The sequence below is a fragment of the Falco punctatus genome (genome assembly GCF_963210335.1).
Source record: "Falco punctatus genome assembly, chromosome: 4".
NCBI lineage: Eukaryota > Metazoa > Chordata > Aves > Falconiformes > Falconidae > Falco > Falco punctatus.
Window position 1 is genome coordinate 70,457,170 of NC_137583.1, and position 21,330 is coordinate 70,478,499.

At 36.7% G+C, this 21,330-nt stretch overlaps 1 protein-coding gene across 1 annotated transcript in view; it reads right to left on the reverse strand.

Moving 5' to 3' along the window:
• ARMC3 (armadillo repeat containing 3) overlaps positions 1–21,330 on the reverse strand; it is a 122,559-nt gene that overhangs the window by 92,711 nt on the left and 8,518 nt on the right. The window lies entirely within an intron of this gene.

A 21,330-nucleotide genomic window follows, 5' to 3' on the forward strand; every position in this document is an offset into this window, starting at 1 on the left:
AAAACACCTAGGCAGGATAAATATGCTGCAATAGGGCTCACCTAACTCTCACTGGTATTTCTGGAAATGGAACATTTACCCTTGCTAGGCAACTTTGAAAAACTTCTGTAATTATTTCATTAAAGGTAGGTAGTTTCTGAGCTCTGTTCAGAAATTCAAGATATACCAGATTAGAAATCTTAGGAAATATGTAGAATATATAGTCATGTTAAAGAAAGAGACTGACAAACACTATGATCCTTCTAGTTATGCATCATCTGGTAGCTTCTTAAAAAAAAATCACAATAATTGAACTCTCTGTAGGAGAATGTGGGAGGCTGGAAGGCATTTATGCACCAGTTCAGAAGGACTGGTCACGGCATGTGAATTGCCATGTAGATCTGCCAGTGCAGGCAGATCCTGGTGGCAGAATTTGACAAATGGGCAAGCAAATCTGCTGTGCTGTGGGGGAAGATAAGCAGTGCTGCAATGAGATGCAAAAAGGCAGTAACATCAGAATTGTGGTCAGGGAATATCATAGCCACTGTATTTTGTATATACTCAATTGAGGGGGGGATATGTATAACAGATGGCCTGAAAACAGCAGTTTTGAATTAATCAGGATGCAAGATTATGAGGCTCTAGATGACAGATTTAGTGTATAGATGCAGAAAAGCTAGATATTGGAAGTATTACAGTGGTAGGAGTAGTACCCCATGCACATAGGCTTAGAATGTAGTTGGAAAGGACTTCTGAGGTCATCAAATCCAGTCCCTTGCTCAAAGCAGGACCAACTTTCAAGTTGCAGTGGGCAGTCCAGCTGAATTCTGAGTATCTTCAAGGATGGATTCCTACCCTTTCTGGGCAGCATGTTCCTATTCTTAAGTACCTTCACAGAGGATTTTTCTTCTGTGCCCAGTCAGAATTTCCTTTGTTGCAACCTGATTGTTACCTCTTTTCCTTTTCCTGTGCAACTCTGAGAAGAATCTGGCTTCATCCTTTCTGTAAGCCCAGTTAGGCAGTTCAAAGCAGCAACTGCATTCACACTTAGCCATCTCTTTTCCAGGCTAAACAAATCCAGATACCTCAGGGTCTCCTTGCATGTTATGTTTCTAGTCCCTTAAACATCCTGGGGTCACTGTCTGCAGGACTTGGTTCAGTATGCCCATGTCTTTCTTGTACTGGGGTTGCCAAAACTGGACATGAGTGTCAAATAGAGGGAGCTGCTCACTTTGGTCAGCCAGCCAGCTATGCTGCTGCTAGTGCATCCTGGTATGGCATTAGCATTGCTGCTGCACTGATATTCAGAGCCAAAGAACAGGGAGTCTGCAGAGAAATGGTCTTTGTAACTCCGGTTTCTAAGAACCGTTACAAAATCCCAGATCCCATTAGGGCCCTTTTCTATCTGTCATGATGTGGATAACTCATTTAAACAGACAACTGAGAGTTCTCCTAGCATGGGTGAGTAGCCTAAATTGTATGAAGGAAACTGTTAATGGCAGTGCTGAAGGATAATATGTAATTGTTCATCTTTTTTTTCTTTCCTAAGAAAACCCCCCAAAAATTAATTCAGTGAGGCATACAATGCAAGGATATTGTGACATCAGAGTAATAAGAAAAAAGTTATAGAACCCCAACAAAAAAAAAAGCATGAATTTCATATACAATGCATAAATAAAAAGCTGTATGTATTTTAAATTCAGGTTATCTGAAGTCTAGTATATGAAAATTCAGTAGGTCCATCCACAACTAGAAAGAAACAAATACTTTGTTTTTATAAAGTTCTCCATATAGTTGCATAACAGAAATGTATCAGTGAATATTATGACTGAAGTTTGTTCTTTTTAACTTCAGGATATGCATGTAAAATATGTGAGGAGCACAGTATAAGTAATGGTGATTATTTTTACAGGATGCAGGCAAAAGTCATGTATATTAGGTTTGTTTTTCATTTATAATGGTATCATGAAATTGTTGAATGTCTCTTGAAAGATGCTGAGAACCCTCAGTTTACACTGTAGGGCTTTGTCTTTAATTTCAATATATATTTTAAAGGAGCATGTGAGCTCTTAGGATTCTTAATGTAGTGTAATAAATGTGCCTTAAAATATTATTCTTTTTCAATACAAAACAGATGGTACAGATCCATCATGTATACAGAGAACTTAATCTAAAGCAGCCTCAATCTGTGTCTGTAGTCCTGCCACAATTTATTTTCTTTTGTAGGTTAATTCTATTGCAGAATGAAGTCACAAGGCAGAAATCAGAGATATGTGGAAACCTTCATTTCCACTTTTTAAATTCTGACCAATAACACTTGGTCAAATCTTTCATGTTCCCTTTTGACAAGGACCATGGAGGATATGTCTTGGGCTTTGCATCAGATTAATTTTAGGCTCTGTTGTGATTTCCTCTTTACTTTAGTATTTACAATCTGCAACAGCAGAAGTTGCTATGCTGTTAGAGAATGACCTTCTGATACTATCTATCAAGTGCACTAGTACAAACTCTGGAAGTATATGGCTCTGATATTTTTCAGTTGTTTTAGTTCTGATTGATGCTAGCATGAAATCAGAATCAGACCAGCAGAATTATGGTGGATTTGAGTTCACTTATGTGTTTATTTATATTCCAGTGACTACTTTTAATGCTAGGTGATATACAGAGATAAGAAAAAATACACAAAATTTAATCGGATATAGTGCACATTAATAAAATAAAACTGCATTTGCAGGATTTAAATAAACCATCAGGAAAAGCTGTATGATGGAATTTAAGTCTTAATCGAGCAGAGCTATGAAAACTGACAGCTCTTCTCAGCCCATTTCAGAGTCTCCATGGTGGCACGTCTCCCACTTCTCCCTGCTTGCAGCCTCATCTCAGTAATGCCATAGAGTTAAAGCAACAGAAAGATGAACATAAGTGTTCAGGTGTAAAAATTGTGATAAAACTGCATATATTTTTTAAAAAGGGCTGAAATATCTGTTCTCTGGTTAGCATGACTTAGCATCAGAGGCCACTGGCTAATGGCAAAGAGTACTCTGCTATGTCCACATTAGCAAGTAATTTAGTGCGATGATAAGGGACAGTTAATGAAGTAAACAATACTGAGGCCTGTACATCTGCATTATGTGCAGTTCAGGGGTTTTACTTTGGAGGAGTTTTAATTTGATCCACTGGAACACCGAAGTCATTGTCACACATGGTCTGAAGCTATCTAAGTCTCTGTTTAAGTTAGCAAGTAGTGTGCTGCAAGAAAAGCAGGCCTGCAGAGTGAAGTAGATGGTGCTGAAGACCACATTATATGTGTTTCAGACGGTTTACTTCATATTAAATCTCATCTGGTCTTAAGCACTAAATGTCCATTAGTAGCTGCAGCACGTAAGGAGAAATTCTTGGAGTACATTTTCCAGTTTAGTTTCACCTACAGGGAATCCAGTTTAGGCTCTCTGATACCCCTCTGCAGTATGAATCAGTGTGTGTCAGCCAGGAGATCTGCTTCAAATGCACACTTGTGATATGAATGGCCTAGAGTAATGTAGATGTACCCTGAAGCAGCAAGCACTGTTACAGGCTTATATGTCCCCATTAGGGACTGAAGTGCAATTGGCGGTCATATGGACCACAGCTATCAGGTTAGCTTTCTCTGAAAGGAAATCCACTTAGTATAAGCACTGTTCTGCAGACTGCACCAATGTGCAGTAAATGAGGACTGTTGAGATTTGCATTGCCTCAAAACACAACACTAGTATACAGTTGTAGCCTTGATTTTGTGGCAGAACATTCCATTCTTCTTGGCATCTAAAATGGAGCTGAAGCAGACCAAGCCTCTACGCTGGGACCCAGGAGGCAAAGACGAGAATTAGAAGAATTTCTGGAGATGGGTTTGAAAATTAATCTGTGTGCAGACATGACAATCCAGTACCCTTACACAGCCCTAGGCATTTAATGAGATCATATACCAAGCAAATTTGCCCTCTGTAGAATACCACTGGTGGAGAAACTTTCCCGGGCTCCTGGGCCAGTCTTCCCCCTTTCAGCCTGGAAGATCAGAGGCAGTGCCTCGTGGAAGGGAAGTGCTTCATTCCAGAGTTTTGGGATTGGTTTGTGGAGTGGGGGGTTGTTTGTTTGTTTGTTTTTGTTGGGTTTTTTTCTGGTTGGGTTGTTGGGTTTTTTTGACTACACAGCTGCGATTAGGTAAAGAGTAATTTTCAAAGTTCTTCAACAGCTCATGGGAGGTCACAGGCATTTAATTGCCTACAGCTGTACTCTAAACATGTGGATTTGAGTTTAAGAAAGGCTGTTGTAGCTGTCATTGAGAAGACAAAAGACTTTCATTATAAATTCTGTTTCTTAGATACCCTTAAAAAGTCTTCTTATAAACTAAACTCACTTTGGCTATTTTTCAAATATTCATCTATCATTCTTTACACATTGCAGTTTGTTCCAACAAAACATAAGTGGCCCCAAGAGCAATTATAAGTAAATAAGAGGAGTATTCACCTCATAAGCAAAATTAATACTTCTTCTGTATCTAGACCAAATATTAAAAGTTAACACATTATACCTTTCAGCTGAGGAATGCTGTAGGTAAATTTGAATGCATTCATGTTCTAGGCCTTGTAAGAGACATGAAGACTATCCAGTAGAAAACTATGTATAATTATAGAAAATAATGGACAGAGACAACAGCTGCAGTCAGTAATGATTAGTAAGTCTTTCTAATGTTATCTAATTGCATTTTTTTTATTCGAGATTGTTTTTTCTAAAGCTTTAGACTTCAAGTACTGCTAATAAAATCTGTCTTTAGATTCCACTGAATCACTGTCCCAGTGATTCCACTGAAACCAATCCAGACAAACATACTGTTCACTTAACTTTGAAAAATTATGAAGGCTAATTCTACCCTGAATTAGCAGTCATTAAGAACCATTTTAAAAATACATTGATTTTTGATCTGTGCTGTCATTTAGAAGCTCTTTATTTTACACACTTGCACAAAAGAACTTAAGAAGTGTTTTTAACAATGAAAATGTAGCTCAAACAAGATTTTTTGAGTACTTAATGCTACCTCTTGAAGCATTTTGTTTTATATAAATCTGCACTTTGGCTATAATGTTTGCTATGTAATAATTCTGTTTCCTTTAGTAGTGTAGATATGCCCGATTAAACTAAAGTCACAAGACTTCATTCACTCTGTTAGAAATGGACCAAGTATTAAGTGGAGACAAAAGTACACAGAGAAATGCTAAAGCCAGAACCTAAAGTTGCTTTAAAACTGTAATCTTATAGAGACCTGACTTACTCACATACAGTGCTTTATAAAATGTTTTCATAGAGATCCTGGTGTTTTTCCTGTTGAAATTAATGGCAGCATGTCTGTTGTTTTACAGAAATTCAGGATTAGATAGTAGTACTAAGGTAATAATTAGACAGTAAGTACTAAGGTAATTATAACAAAAACATGTAGGCTTAAAATAAAATAAAGAAAATTCTAATCTGTTGATTGATACACTGTGGCAAGTGTTTAACCAACTCAAGCTAATAAACACCACTTAATCAGTTTAATCAAATACTTTATTCAGAGTGGTGATAGCTGAAATTGTAAATGTGCTGTGCAAGGTGAGTATACTAGAGCTTTCCTAGACATCCTAGGAGTATGCATGAGGTCAGGCCAAACAAATCTCAGAAGTATAAGGTATTTGACTTATTGTTAACCCCCTTCCATCCTCTCAGAGAATTAAACCCTGTGCACAATTTATTTATGAACTTACCCCTTAACTTCTTAAAAGAAAAAACATCCTACATCTGTATAATATAAAGATGGGTCCCTTTGGAGAAGCAGACATATACTTCATGTACGATTACTGCTAAGGAATGATCAGCTTTTGTACTTATTACAACAGAAATGGTGACTACATGCATACAAAGCAGTGTATAGTACGTAGGTAGGGCAGATATTTACAGGACGGCTACAGGAGTGACATGAGTGCATGTGCTGCACATGCTGGCCTAGTGGTGCAGGAAGCAAGGATGGATAATGTGCACTTAAAACAATGTGTCAGAGACAAAAGAGAACAACGTTTGGGTTCACCAGCATAGGATGAATTTCAGAAGCTTTTGTCTTTGATGAAATGTTGCTTTAATTGTGGTTTTTTTTTTAGTCTGTCTCATTTCTGATGGCTGTTTGTGTGGAGAAGGAGCAATGTTCAGCGCTTAACGTATTGGATGGAGAGATCTGGGATTTATCTGTCTCTGATTCCCTTTGTGACCTCCAGCTAATCGTTTCTTCTCCCTGTCTCAGTTTCCTTATCTGTAAAGTGGAGTTAATAATCCTTTCTGTCTCCCAGTGTGTAGTGAAGTTAGACAATTCAATTAATAGTTGTAAAACTAATTTAGCTTCTGGGGCAGAAAGCGATAAAACACTGTAAGGAATTATTCACAAATGTGGTAAGCTGTCACTGTCCAAATCTGAAGAACAAATGTTCTGCTTCATATTTTTACTAACCTCTGCTAACTTGCTTGCATCACCATTTCTCTTTTTTTTTAACCCAGCATATTTGTATTACTGTAAGCGATATCCTTTCATATGGAATATTGTATTAGCTAACTGCTAATATCGAACAACACTAAAGGCGTGGGCCATAATCTCCCTCAGTAGAACACCGCCGATTGTAAGTCTGAAGTTGAGACCCACTGAGCTATTGGGTGAATTTGGCTTAGTATTTAGTGTGGTGTTATTTATTTTTTTAAACCAAATAAAGTATTATCAGACTACGGACTGCAAACAGGGTTTCATACTGGTAGTAATTTAATATATTTTTATTTTCCATTGTAATAAATATACATCTGAAAGACTGCCAGAGTGATTAATTTCAACAAGTAATACATAGTGTAAAGCTTTCAGTTTACTAGCTAGCTGTATAGGCTTCTGTAGAAATAGACAAAAATCCATTGTGTCTATAAATTACTGCTTCTCCACATGCAATTGTGTGTATGGGAAGAGGGCTAAAAGCAAGTACAGTATTCTAGCTAGCTGCGTGGCTTTGATATGCAGGTTGCAATAAATGGTAATACAGGGTATACTTGTAGAAACAGACTTTGCTTGAAATTATAAGGCTTTACAAAAAGATTAATTGAGCTGTTGTAGGGATGTGAGGGATGAGAACATGTTAGAAAAAGCTCTTCAGAAAGCCGGGAAAATAGAGTTGCAAAATTTGTGATGAAAACCATTACTGAAATTTACACACACACACACACACACAAATGTATCAGTTATCAGCTGTGATCATTTTTTCAGGATGAATATATTATGCTGCTTCATGACATCAGCATAAACACAAGCATACCCTGTCTGTTTTTACATTTCTAATAAATGGACTAGACTGTCACTACATGAAGTGTCTCCTGATGCAGAGCAGGGTAATGATGAGAGCTGCTGGATCTACTGAAGATCCTTTGTTTCAAGGCTGGTTCCATATTAGCCTCAGCCTCCACAGATGATGCTTTGTAAGAACACAGAGTTAGGTGTAGCATCCCATCCATGAAACACCAACTGAAGTGGCCAGGATGGAAAACTGCTATGAACAGATCTAAGACTTGAATGTGCCTCCTGCATCATGAGTTGAAGGATGGGGCTTGGTGCAAGAGCCTTAAGTCCCCACTGAAAAGGAGTTACATCCTTCCTGAGCTTTGAGTGACTAGAGCAGAAAGAAGAGAGATCACAGGAGAAAGTCAAGCTATTGCATGCATCCAACACTTTGTGTAAAGTGAAGGAAGTAGAGTAATCTGGGTTCCTAGTACGGTGGTACAATGTTGGTTTTGTCTATAGCAAACAGCTATACAACGTTTCAAATACCTGGTTGGATGCAAACATAGAGATAACTAATTCATTGTGCTACAAGTGCTGTGCCCTATGGGACAGCAGATGATTGAGAGGCAGGGCAAAGAGCAGCGCCGTTATCAGGGTCAGCTGATACTTTCTGTTATAGATTTTTTTTTCCCTAGTTACTTTTAGCTTTGTGCATGTCCAGCAATTTGGGCTGAAATTGCCCATCTTGCATGGAAAAAATGATTCAGCCAGTCAATTTCTCCTTCTTGTAAGACTTGTAAATTCTTATAAAATCACAGATTTTGCATGCTCAGTAGAGAAATTTGCATATTGAAACTAAAAAATGTGAAGATTTTACTTTCCCTAGCATGCTGAAGTGTCTGACAGCTCCCAGATTGCCAAGAGTTCACAAGAGCTACCCCCACAAAGTAAGGGAGTGTTTTCTTTCCAACCTGAGGACACAGGGACAAAGCTGAACTTTCTTTATGATGTTCTACACTTTGGAAGAGGTGAGGCTGAGCTTGAAGCTGATCCTGTCTTATGTGAAATCCATTGGTACCCAATAAATAAGAAGGCACATGGAATTCTAGGCTGAGAAGTACTGAGCTGAGAGTATTTTACTGGGAAACTTGTAGGCTGACTGCAAGCTTGCCCTGTGCTTATGTGGTTTCCCAAGCTTCTATCCCATCAGTGGACAAAGATAATGAGGCAGAAAATTACGTGGAGAGCATGGACAAAAAAGAAAAAAACAAGAGCAACAGGCAAATGGGAGACTGGCAATCTAAACCAATGACATGGGGATTTCCAGGGGTAAGAGTTTTAGAATCTTGTAGAGCAGTGACTTGTAGAGAAGTATGAGATGGTGATGGGCAATGAGAAGTGGAGAAAAGGACTGAGTAAGAACAGACTGAAGGGACAGCAGAAGAGTTCAGCTCTGGGAACAATACGAAAAAGAAGCCATTCAAATTAAATGATGCTTCCTTTTCAGAGACTGGAAAGGAATGTAAGATTTTTAAGTCTTCTTTAGTCACTGCCAATAAAAATCAACGGCATTCATACAAAGGTGTGTGTCCCACCCTATTCCACTCTGCTGTTAGTCCATGCAGAGACAAACAACTTATGACTGCAGATTACTCCACTAATTTAAATAGCAGGTGTCTTTGGAATAGATCTAAATTTAATCACCCTCTACTGGTCTGTTGAATGTCTCAATAAGAAACTGGAGAGTTTTCTGTCTTTTCAGATTACTTACCTAAATTTGTGTCATTAAAAATTTAAAATCTAAATTCTCTGTAATTTACATTGCCAATCTTTCAAAGCTAGGCTTAAACTGAATTTACCCAGACCTCTTCCTTCTATGTATATATACCTTGTGGGCAGTCTTTAATTTCATTATTATATATTATATTTTTCATAAAAAGTTGTCATTTTTCTGGTCTGAGGGTAGATAGTATTCAACTAATGAGCAGCTTTTCTACCTCTCTCTTGTTCTTGTGTTCCCTTCTTCTGTTGGAGCAGTTCTACCAGTGAAATATTCATTGGGTCAGAGACTGGCTCGGTATGTACCCTGATTGCTAAAGTGTTCACCTGACATGTGGGAGTCAAGGCTTAAGTCTCTATTTCAATGACTAATTAACTATTTATATAAAATGGAATGACTACAACGGTAGAGAACAAGAGACCCTTTCCTCTATAGCCATTAAACCAGATGACGGGGCAATCACAAGAGAGGTATGACTCCAACACAGGTGTTGGTCAGCAGTGGGCAGAGTGCAGATTTGGACTGCAGCTTCCTACATCACACCAGAGAGCTGTGACTAGTAGACTATTGGCTTCCTGGGAGAAGGCCAGGTAGTTTTAGTCAGACATTTCATTCTTGTCCAAAGTGGTACAAATGTTCCTGAAAAACAATTTTCATTTTTTTTTAACTAATAAATATATCATGGCAAAACAGCATATTCAGAAAATTCCACTCAGCCCTATAAATGACATTCCAAGTTATAAGGATTTCTGAGTCTCTTCTCTTTACCCAAGGACTTCTTTTCTCTCTGGTTGTATCTGGTTGGTTGAGGCAGCTACTGCACTTTTGGGGCAAACTTAGGTACAAGAAGAATGAGGATGGTTACATAAAAGCAGCTGCATTCCAGTATAATCATGCAAATTGGGTTGAGGGTGAAAAATTCTGTTCCAGTATAGACTATTCTTTAGAACAACAATAGGAAATGCGAACTAAACTTTGCCAAAATAGTGTGAGGTTTGGAGGGTTTTTTCCCCTTGAAAAAAAACACTCTAGTTAACACTCTAGTTGAGTCTAGATAGCTGCATAATCACCCATTGAAGTATAAAAATGAAGTGCATCTTTTCAAAGTCATAAAATGAAAGAATTTGAAACAGAAGCAATTAAAAAGATAGCCAGTACACTTCCTGTAAGGAAATTAATTTCTCTTGGTTGTAACATTGACTGGGCCTTACTGTTCTCTGTAATAGGAACCAAATGCCACATGCCTGATAGCGTTACTGTTTCTAGGTTGCCTCATCAGAAACAAATCTTTCCCCATGTGTGTGGTTTTTTTTAGCAGGCTGATCTTTCTCCATAGTCAGAGCTGACAGTTTCCAGTGGCTCTGCTATAGCTCATATACAGATAGGAGCTGTGGGAGAGCTTCATCTCCCCTAATTTTGAATGGCAACAGCAAGAGAGCTCTCTCAGACCAAGTCATCCTAACTTTCTTTTATATTCAGCTGAGAGTAAGCAGACACTTTCAGGGCATGGTCCACCTGTCCAGCTCTAGAATGTGATGACTAGATCTTCAGTGCTTAGAAAAGAGTCCAGATGACAGTTCAGATAAAGACAACTCTTCTGAGTTGAAGAAAACCCTCTTCTGAGATTAAAATCTCTCTGTTCTTTGCTATTATAGAGATTATAGATTCAATGGGCTCTAAGAAAAAAACAAGAAGCTTTTAGACTATTACAACCAAATTGAAAAGAAAGAAAGAAGGGAGGAAAGAAGCAAAAAAAGAAGGAAAGAAAGAAGGAGAGAAAGAAAGAAAGAAAGAAAGAAAGAAAGAAAGAAAGAAAAGAAAGAAAAAGAAAGAAAGGAAAAGACAGAAAGAATGAAAGAGAAAGAAGGAGAATGAAAGAGAAAAAGAAAAATGAAAGAAAGAAAGAAAGAAAAGAGAGAAAAGAAAGAAAAAAAAGAGAAAGACAGAAGGAATAAGAAAGACAGAAAGAAGAAAGAAAGAAATAAAATAAAATAAATAAGGAGAAAGAAAAAATGAAAGAAAGGGAGGAAGAGAAAGAAAGAAAGAAAAAAGATAAAGAAGAAAAGAAAGAAAGAAAGAAGGAAAAAGAAAGATAGAAAGAAAAAAGAAATGAAGAAAAAGAAAGAGAAAGAAAGAGAAAGAAAGGAAGTAATAGAAAGGGAAAGAAAGACAGAAAACAAACAAACAAACAAATAAATACAGAAAGAGAAAGACAGGAAAAAAGGAAGAAAGAAAGAAAGAAAAGAGAAAGAAAGAAAATGAAAGAAAACAATAGAATGAGAAAGAAATTAAAAAAGAAAAAGAAAGAAAACCAAAGACAGAAAGAAAAAGAGAGAAAGAAAAGACAGAAAAAAGAAAGAGAAAGAAAGAAGGAAAAAAAGAAAGAAGGAAAGAAAGAAAGAAAACCCAAAGAAAGATAAAGAAAGAAAAAAGAAGGAAAGAAGGGAAGAAAGAAAGAAAGAAAAAGAAATGAAGAAAGAGAATAAAAGATGGAAAGAAAGAAAGAATGAAAGGAAGAAAGAGAGAGAAGGAAAGAGAAAAAAGAAGGAAAAAAAGAAAGAAAGAAAAAGAAAGAATGAAAGAAAGAAAAAAGAATGAAAGTAATAAAGAAAGGAAGAATGAAAGAAAGCGAAAGAAAAATATAGAGAAAGAAAGATGAAGAAAGAATGAAAGTAAAAGAAAGAAAGAAAAAGAAAAAAGGAAAGAAAGAGATAGAAAGAAAAAGAAAGAAAAAAGACAAAAAGAAATAAAGAAAAAGAAAAAAGAAAAAAACCCAAAAAACAAAAGAAAAAGGCAAAGAAATTAAGAAAGAATGAAAGAAAAAAACAGACTAAAAGAAATAAAGAAAGAAAAAGAAAGAAAGAAAAAGTAAGACATAAATAAAGAGAAAGAAAGAAAGGAAAAGACAGAAAGAGAATGAAAGAAAAAGAAAGAATAAAAAAGAAAGAAAGAATAAAAAAGAAAGAAAGAAAAAGAGAAAAAAGAAAGAAAAAGAGAATGAAGGAAAAAGAACGAAAGACATAGAAAGAAAGAATGAAAGAAAAGAAAGAAAGAAAGAAAGAAAGAAAGAAAAAGGAAGAAAAAATAAATAGAAAGAAAAAATAAGAAAGAGAGAAAGTAAGAAAGAGAAAGAAAAAGAGAAAAAATGAAACAAAGAAAAAGAAAAAAGAGAAAGAGAAAGAAAGAAAGAGAGAGAAAGAAAAAAGAAAGGAAGAAAGACAGAAAAAAGAAAAAAGAAAGAAAGAAAGAAAGAAAGAATATAGAGAAAGAAAGAGAAACAAAGAAGGAAAGAAAGAAAGAAAGAAGATAAAGTAAAAAGGAAAGAAAGAAAATGAAAGAAAAAAGAAAGAAAGAAAGGAAGAAAAGAAAGAAAAAGAAAGAAAGAGAAAAGAAAGAAAAAGAAAGAATAATAGAGAACGAAAGAGACAGAAAGAAATTAAGAAAGAAAAAGGAAGGAAGAAAGAAAGAAGGAAAGAATGAAAAGGAAGGAATGAAAGAAAGAAAAAGAAAAAGAAATAAAGAAAGATAAGAAATAAAGAAGGAACAAAAGAAAGAAAGAATGAAAAGAAAGGAAGGAAGAAAGAATGAAAAATAAAAGAAAGAAATAAAGAGAAAGAAAAAAGAAACAGAGAAAAAAGAAAAAAGAAAGAGAAAAAGACAGAAAGAAAGGAAAAGAAAGAAGGAAAGAAAAAGAAAGGGATAGAAAGAAATTAAGAAAGAAAGAAAGAAAAAGAAAGGGAAAGAAAGGAAGAATGAAAGAAAGAAAGGGAGAGAGAAAGACAAAAAGAATGAAAGAAAAATAAGAAAGAAAGAAAAAGAAAGATAAAGAAATTAAGAATGAATGAAAGAAAGATAAAGAGATAGAATAAAAGAAAGATGTAGAAAGAGAAAGAAAGAAAGAAAAAGAAAAAAAAAGAAAAAAATAAATAGAAAGAAGGAAAGAAAGAAAGAGAAAAAGAAAGAAAAAGAGCGAGAAAGAAAGAAAGAATGAGAAAGAAAGAGAAAGAGAGAAAGGAGGAAGGAAGGAAAGAGTGAGCTTGAGGGAACTGCTGAAGAGATACCAAGTTTCTTTGAGTTATTGAAAGCATGCATTTCTTTAGAATATAATAGTGATATATGTAGCTTCCAAGACTTCCAAAGGAAAAAAGAAAATAGGTATATCTGAATGAACATATTCAAGAGCATAGATGTAATGTCTTGTAATGTCAACGTTAGCCATGCTATAACAAGAGAAAGAATGAGTGACAGCAACTCATTGTAGTGACATGTTTTAATTTTGCAGATCAGGACATCCTTAAAATGATACTTGTGGAGTAGGTACTATATGAACTCAGAATATTAATAGATAATATCGATGAAATTATATATTTCAGCATATGAAATATGAAGTATGTTATGCTTCCCTGAGCATTTATTTTCTATATACAAAAAGAGGTAATAATGTAGAACAATTGGCATAATTTTCTGAATATAATGGAAAACTCTGAAACTGCATCAAACATTCTTGAAATGAGAGCTAAGTAATTGGTTTCACAAGTCAAAGAAAAAAGTTAGACTTTCTTTTTTGGTATTTTTCTTTGGTACTATTTCATAATAGTTACCTTTTCCATTTCAACCAATCTTTTGAAAATGGCAGTTGCCTGAATTCATCCAGTCTCAAGAAAGCAGTTTAATATGGGAGTAGAAAACCTGTTAAACTTTATTATAAGCTATTAAAAAATGCCCATGGTGTGAAGAATGAGATACCCCCATTCTGTAAGAAGCAAATGGTGACTCTAGGTGTACAAATTTTGTAATGATTTTATATGAATTTTCCTTTATAATTTTTGCTTTTGGGATATCCATTATCTAGCCAAGATTTAAACAGACCACAGAACTATTTAGATTTATCAAACTTCCATAGTGATTTCTGACATGAATATAAGTTGAAGATGTGCTTCAGATGTTTGGGCTTGATCTCAGCTATCAACAGTTGATTATTCAGGTTCATTAGTTAGTCAAATTACAAAAATGTCACTGATCACCTTATAAATGTCAAGCTGAATGTCAGCTGACAGCTGAAATAGTGACATTAGTAAGATGCTTCATTTGAGGGTACTTTTTGTCACAATAAAATTGTTTCCTCTCCACCAAGACAGCTGTGACTCCATGGTACCTAATTTAAGATGTACCAAAGAACAGGAAGGATGGCTTCTGCTTTCAAAGGCTGTGGAGAGAACAGTTTTATGAATCTCAGTATGAAGATCTTATGTAGAACCTCTTCAACATTTCAAGTTGCACACTTAAAAATAATTACTTCATATGTAACTTAATATTATGTTTGTGGCTTTTGATGAAATGAGATCAATATGTTGGGGTTTTATATATAATATATATATATTAGTGTTTCTTTTTATATATTAGTACAACCCCTAATCTGGGGATGAGGGGGTTAATTCTACCCTAATTACCTAATTGTCTACCCATGCTGAAACAAGCAGAGCAGCAGCACCACACTTGACTGTAAAGTGGTGAAGTCTTTGATTTTGCTGGCACACTGGAAGGATTTTGGACTATTGTGCAAATTACAGTATAATGTAATACCCTAGAAGAAATAATAATATCCAGCCTCTGCAAGCCAGGAATCACACACAAAAAACTTGGGCCTTTTAGTATGGTCACATATAATGTATGAAATGCAGTTCTTCCAAAGCTAATGGAACCAGAGGGAGCACTATGATTATGACTCATTTAATATATTTTTCCATTAAAAAACTGAGGTCAGGCTTGAACAGAGCAAAAGGATGAAGTATGATTTAAGTGCTGGAGACTAGTGTACAGGATAATATGAAGTGAAAAACACGGGTAGCATATGACTAACTCCTTGGTGCCATTGAGTGTCTAAATATCTGCCCTGTAAGCTGCGTTTTCAATAGCAATATATACGTTGTAGGTATGGCAGGTAATACTGAATCATTCCCTGTTTTTCTGCAAATCCTTCACAAAGGGTAAAGCATAATAGTATTGTGTGGGTGATGGGAGAGGAGGTCTTTGTGGTTCTCTTCACCATTTCTTTAAAATAAGACATGAAAAAGCTGCTTTGTTTTGTTGTGGCTAAGGGGGGTTCTGATTAGTTATGTACCAGTATGGTTCTCCAGCTTTTTGAGTATCTTCTATTTTGACATTTCTAGCCAGCACTGTAGCAGATTCCTATAGTGCAATAAGTGGAGGATATATTCTCATTCATCTGGTAATACTGAGTTGTACCTTATCTAGCCACTAGCACTTTTTAAATTTAATAGCAATATTTGGAGAATGAGGTGTCCCAGTGCCTTGGTTTCAGCTGGGATAGAGTTAATTTTCTTCTTAGTAGCAGGTTCAGTGCTGTGTTTTGGATTTAGTTTGAGAATGATGTTGATAACACACTGATATTCTAGTTGTTGCTAAGTAGCGCTTACTCTGAATCAAGGAGATTTCAAGTTTCCCATGCTCTGCCAGTGAGGTGCACAGCAAGCTGGGAGGGAGCAGAGCCAGGACAGCTGCCCTGAACCAGCCAAAGGGATGTTCCATACCATAGAATGTTATGCTCAGGGACTGGCTGGGCATTGGTCAGTGGGTGGTGAGTATCACTTGTATTGTGCATCACTTGGGGTTTTTTACCTTTGGGTTTTATTCCTCTCTTTTTCTCTCTCCTTATCATTACAATTCTTGTTGTTATTATTATTTTATATATTATTTTATTTCAATTATTAAATTGTTCTTACCTCAACCCACAACTTTTACCTTTTTCCTGATTCTCCTCCCCGTCACATTGGTAGGGAGGGGACTGAGCAAGTGGCCATGTGGTACTTAGTTGCCAGCTGGGGTTAAACCATGACACCCAGTCTGGCCTTTGCAAGGGAGGGATGCATTCAAGCCTCTGGAAGTGCAAAAAAGCAGCAATGTTTCAGACAAGTGGCACATGGAGGCAGCATGGCGCACCGGCCTCTGAAAGTAAAACTGTGATATTATCATGGCATGCGTGAGATATGTAAGGTGCCAGTAATCCCAAAAGGCAGCTGAAATTTACACACAGTAAGAACATTTTTATGATATGTGATTCTCAAAATCAGTGAAATTACAGTAAAATATGTCTAAATTTCAATTCCTAAGACAAAAGAGGGGAAGAAACAGAACTCCGCACTTCAAAGGAAGAACAGTCTCAAGCAAATTTAAGGTTATTTAATTTTATTCTCACAGATGCTGAGCAATTAATCAATACCTTTAATCATAGTATAATGAGGGAAATCAGGACATAGAGAAATACAGCATTCCTAGCGAAGCAAAGGATTCTTAAAACAGTCATTGATGCTCTCTGTGTATCCAGAGGCAACCAGAAAACCTCCAAGTTGAATATAGGTTTACTGAAATGGAACCCACTTCTAAAGATGGAATTTTAGATGCATAGTCCTGGTGAGCTGGCTTGTGGCTGCTGTGGCCAAAAGACACCACAGAGCATGCCTAAGGCTGGGATTCCCAGATAAACTAACCCTGCCTGCATTCTCTCCTCTGTCTTATGCTAGTGGTGGTGCTTATCTGATCCACAGTGTTCATGAACTTAAACAAGCAGACAAAATGCTTTCTTGAGCGGGATTGGGACACACACCAGTGGTAGCACAAGGGAGGGAAAGGGGAACAGGCAGGTAGGAGGAGAAGAGTAAAGAGTCGCTAAATTGTGATGAAACTGCAGCGTAAGTTAAGAGAAAAGATTGGTACTGACATATTTTATACTTGCAATTACAGAAGCACAGAATGGTTGAGGTTGGAAGGGACCTCTGGAGGTCATCTGGTCCAACCCGTCTGCTCAAGCAGGGCCATCCAGAGCCAGTTGCCTAGGAACATGTCCAGAAAGCTTCTGAGTATTTCTAAGGATGCTTTTCTTCTGTAGTTATGTCAAGAATAAAATTGTTATTTTCATATTAAACTTTTTAGGGGTAAAGTGAACTCATGTGAAGCTGACAGATGGTATGTTGCTTCCCTGAAAGAAGTGAGTATGGCCAAGTGGTCTTAAGAGAAATGCTTTGAATGCCTGCAAAACCAGTGCAGATTGAGGGGACTCACAGAAGTTGGGTTTCCCCTCACATGGAAAAATGCTGACAACTGAATACTCCTATTTCAGTTCAGGAAAACTTTTTCCAAGGAAGGATGTAGATTTTAACCCAGACATCAATGCTCAGGAACCCTAAATTAGGTCCTTCTTTACCACCAGCACTTGTCCCTGTAGGTACAATCAGCCCTGCTGTTGGTTGAGTAGAAACAGAGCCCAAGGGGGTCTGCAAAAATGACATCTCTCCTAGTTAGCAGGGTTAAGTATCAGTGTTGGCATCCACAGATGTTGATGAAGCAAGCCTCCTCTACAGAGAAGGGGAGTGCATCAGAAAGGGTTTTTTTAAACTGTCTTTAAAGGTTGTGTGTCATTCAAAGAGTCATGCAAAATGGATTGTCTGATTCCAGCCTGAAAGGGGAAGACTTGACACTTTTTAACAAAGTGATCGCAGACCAAGTCAAAGATTATAAACTGTTTAAGATGGTTGTATTGAACAGTCATCCATCATATCAGAAAAGCTTTAGCTGAAATTCAGAGATTTTGAAAAATTAATAATCTGAATCACATAAATAATCTCATAAACTAGATGACATTTTAGAAAGTGACTAAAGACTTGAGGATTAAAATGCATTAGTAAACCTAATTGCTGTGGATCAGGTCTGCAAGGCTTCTGACAATGATGTGGAGAAAGAAGCTTGAATTTAAGGCTTGATAAGTCAACAGTTGAGGCTTTTTTGTACATGACAGATAGAGTCACTCATTGTGTAAAGAGGGCTGGGACAAAGCAGTGACTATGGCCGGACCAAGTCAACAACAAGCCAGGATGAGGGCCCTCCTGGCAGACATAATGGTAGTGCCTCTTGGCAGGAGGCAAACACAGAGAGAGTGAGCACATGATACCAGATAAGTCCATATTGTCACAGTGGCACAATTGGCAAAGACTTGTTCCCTGTTTGCCAGAAGATACTGATTCATGTTCTTGACTGCCATTAACTTATATGGCCAATTTATTCTAACCTCTCAATGTCTGTTTTCCCCATCTGCTGAAAATCAGTTAATTAACAAGTGAACTATAATTTGTTCTGTGCTTTAAAAAGCTAATGTAATATATGTGTCAAATAATACTAGCAACTTCCTTTGGGATACTTTCTAAACCTTTTCCTAAAATAACAACAGGTTCTGCCTAGCAAAGGACAAATGTGTCCTGTCAGCTAAAAATTCCAGTTTCTCTCAGCAGAACAAGGCCCAGAAGGCAAAATGTCCATTTTGGAAAGGGCGAAAACATTGGAAATTTCTCCCTTATCAGGAAACTAAGAATGCCCAAACCAGTCATTTCTAGCCTTACAGGTGTGAGATGCATGGTTTTGTTTTATTTCAGACATAAAGGCTGCCTGCAGCTTGCTCCCTTTGTTCCCTCTTCCCATTGCAGCAGTTTCCCATGGTGTGGTCACCTGCTGTGTGCTGAGGTCTTGCTGTACCTGACTCCATAGCGGTCCCAGTGCTCCCTTCCTTTTGGGCTATGGCCTTTCCTTTAAACTGTTCATTTTAATTTCCAAGACAAAAATGTTTTTGCCAAGGCCAGTGTAAGTAGATCCCAAGTCTCCCAAACGCTCTCGTGCTTCTTTGGACAAAATTCTCCTCAGTTAGAATTGTTCTTCTGAGTGAAAATCAAAAGAACCAGTTTTCAGATGTCATTATTCAAATTTTCTTCTAAGTATCAGCTTGAAGTAGTTTTAGCATAGGATAGCTATTTTTCACGTAGTTCTTTTTATCTGAATATTTTTCTAGTGCACTTCTGCTCGCGTGATAAATACATAATCAATGACACTTTCCTATTCCTCAGTTCCTTCCTTTGTGTACATTTGGTGCAATGACTCTTAGTGAAGTGGTTAAAATATTGTTACAGCGCTTCACTACCACCTGCAGTGCAGATCTAATCTTTCTGAAAGGACTTGGTATGTGACCATAACTCTTTACTGAGGTCCAACCCAGTCAGTTTGCCAGGTGAAGTCAATGAGGGTTTCATTTATGCTGCTGACCTTTTAGTACCAGAGGTATGTGGGGGAAAAAAAGAAAAAAAATCCTCAAATTGGAGGTTGAGTTCTGAGGTTGATCATTACTTTTAAACCTGAGATATTTCACCTGGAAATTATGGAAAATATGTTTGCATGTTTATGAACAATTTTTAGGATGAGACTTGAAAAACTGAAATTTTCCACTCCTGTGGAAATCAGTTATGAAACTCTCCAGGACAGTGCTGGAGCTTTTAGAAACTGAAGATTTTAACTGATTCAGCCATCAACCTTAAGCCCTTATGTTCATGTTGTTTACATGGCAGTAAATTTTCATCTATATCATATATTCACCTTATATTTAATGGATCACTTTGTTAGACTGTTGCATAAAATTGTTAAAGAAAGCATAGTTCTTAAAACAGTTAAACGTGGGAATAATCTCAGAGCTGCAGTACAGAAAGGCTACTTATTTTCTCCTATAAATTGCTAACTGCTTTTGTAATTATTTTTTTCCTTTTTCAATTTTTAATATTACTATATTGATAATTACTATTTAAGTATTACTACTATTATTACCTAACAAGTGGTGTGGTAGTTGGAATAGCATTAAGAATTCAGTGTATTATTTCCTTGTGTACCAGCTGAGATACTCTAAAGCTAGACAGAAGGTCCTGTCAGGAAACGGTGCCTTGGGGATAGTGTCTGTGATACTTGTAAAATGTAATGAAGAACTGAGCAGTGTAGCTTTCCATACGTGGAAGAGAGGAGATTGCATTTCCCTCTCCAGCTTGTTAGGGCTAACCACAGCATGTACCATTCCCTTACCATACTCTATGTTCTCTGACACGCAAATACTATTTTCTTCATAGAAACCAAATTAATATACAAAAGATTACATGTATTTTTCTATAGTTTCTCATGTAAAAGATACTTAGACTTGGCTTTTTTCCTACTTTTCCTTAGAGATTAATGGAAGCAAACAATACTTCAGACTTACTAAAATGCCTAGAGAAATACATCTTTCTCCTTGAGAGATGTGTTTCAAGCTAATACTGCTTTCTGCCAGTGAAAATGACGAAGGACAGAGTCAAGAGGAACCTGCTAAATGGTAGAAAATATCCCAGTAATGGATGAGAAAGCAAATTAATAAAATACTGACTTGGTAAGTCATACAAATTGTTTCTTTGCTCTGAGCAAAAAGGGAAACATGACTTGCTCTCTGACAGAGCAGGTCACTTTGATGGCACACTTCATGAGACCTGCTGTCCCAGCAGAAGCTATTCGATTTCATTTATAAGGTAATGTGTGTCTCAAAAGATTAGTCTCATTCATGCTTTCTCTGCTATTCCTTTTTAAATATCTAATCTAATGCTAAACCTCCAAAGTAATTTTCTTGTTACAAAGAGCATGCAGAATAGGAAAGAAAACACCCACTGCTTCCTCTCTCCCTATTATATTATTTACTTGTTTCCCTCATTTCCCTTTTTGTCAGCTCTTTCCTGCACAGTCCTTCTTTTTGGCTGGTGTATTTGTCTGCATAATTGTGCAAGAAATAAATGACAAGAAATAATATTTTCTCGTAATTTTTTTCAATGTTGTCTTCACAGTATACTTTGGTAGTCAGATAATGATCCTGAAAAATAGATTCTGCCTGCCAATTAGTGAAAAGAGCTGACCTGTTTGCCATGTATAAGAATGGCTAAAGCCTCTCCTTTGCAATACTCACCAGCCAAAATAATAGAGAAAAGGACATGCAAATGTGAGGTTACACGGTTACGTTTGCTGGAGTTTCCTCTGCTTTGGGAACAGAGATACCCCACAATCTGCCACAGGTTTTCTTCCCTCCCCAGCCTTCCCAGCAGGAATCTGAACAGAAAGTATGTGGTCTGCAAACTGTGAGCAGGATGGAAATAGTTTCCTTCCCCTTCCCAAATATTTAAGCATGTCTGATTTTTATTTTTGTTTTGACAGTTTTATGTGAGTAAATATTGGTTCTAAACTGAAAGTAGGGTCTGCAACAGTAAGTGTGGTGTTGGTCCTGTGTCACCAATACTATAACTTGGTAATCAGCACAGTCTTTAGGCCTTGGGAGTCCTTCCTTACTGTGGGCTAGGGGTTTAAGACTGTTGTAGAGACTTAGAAATTGAGACAATAATATACTCAAACAAGATTTATTTTA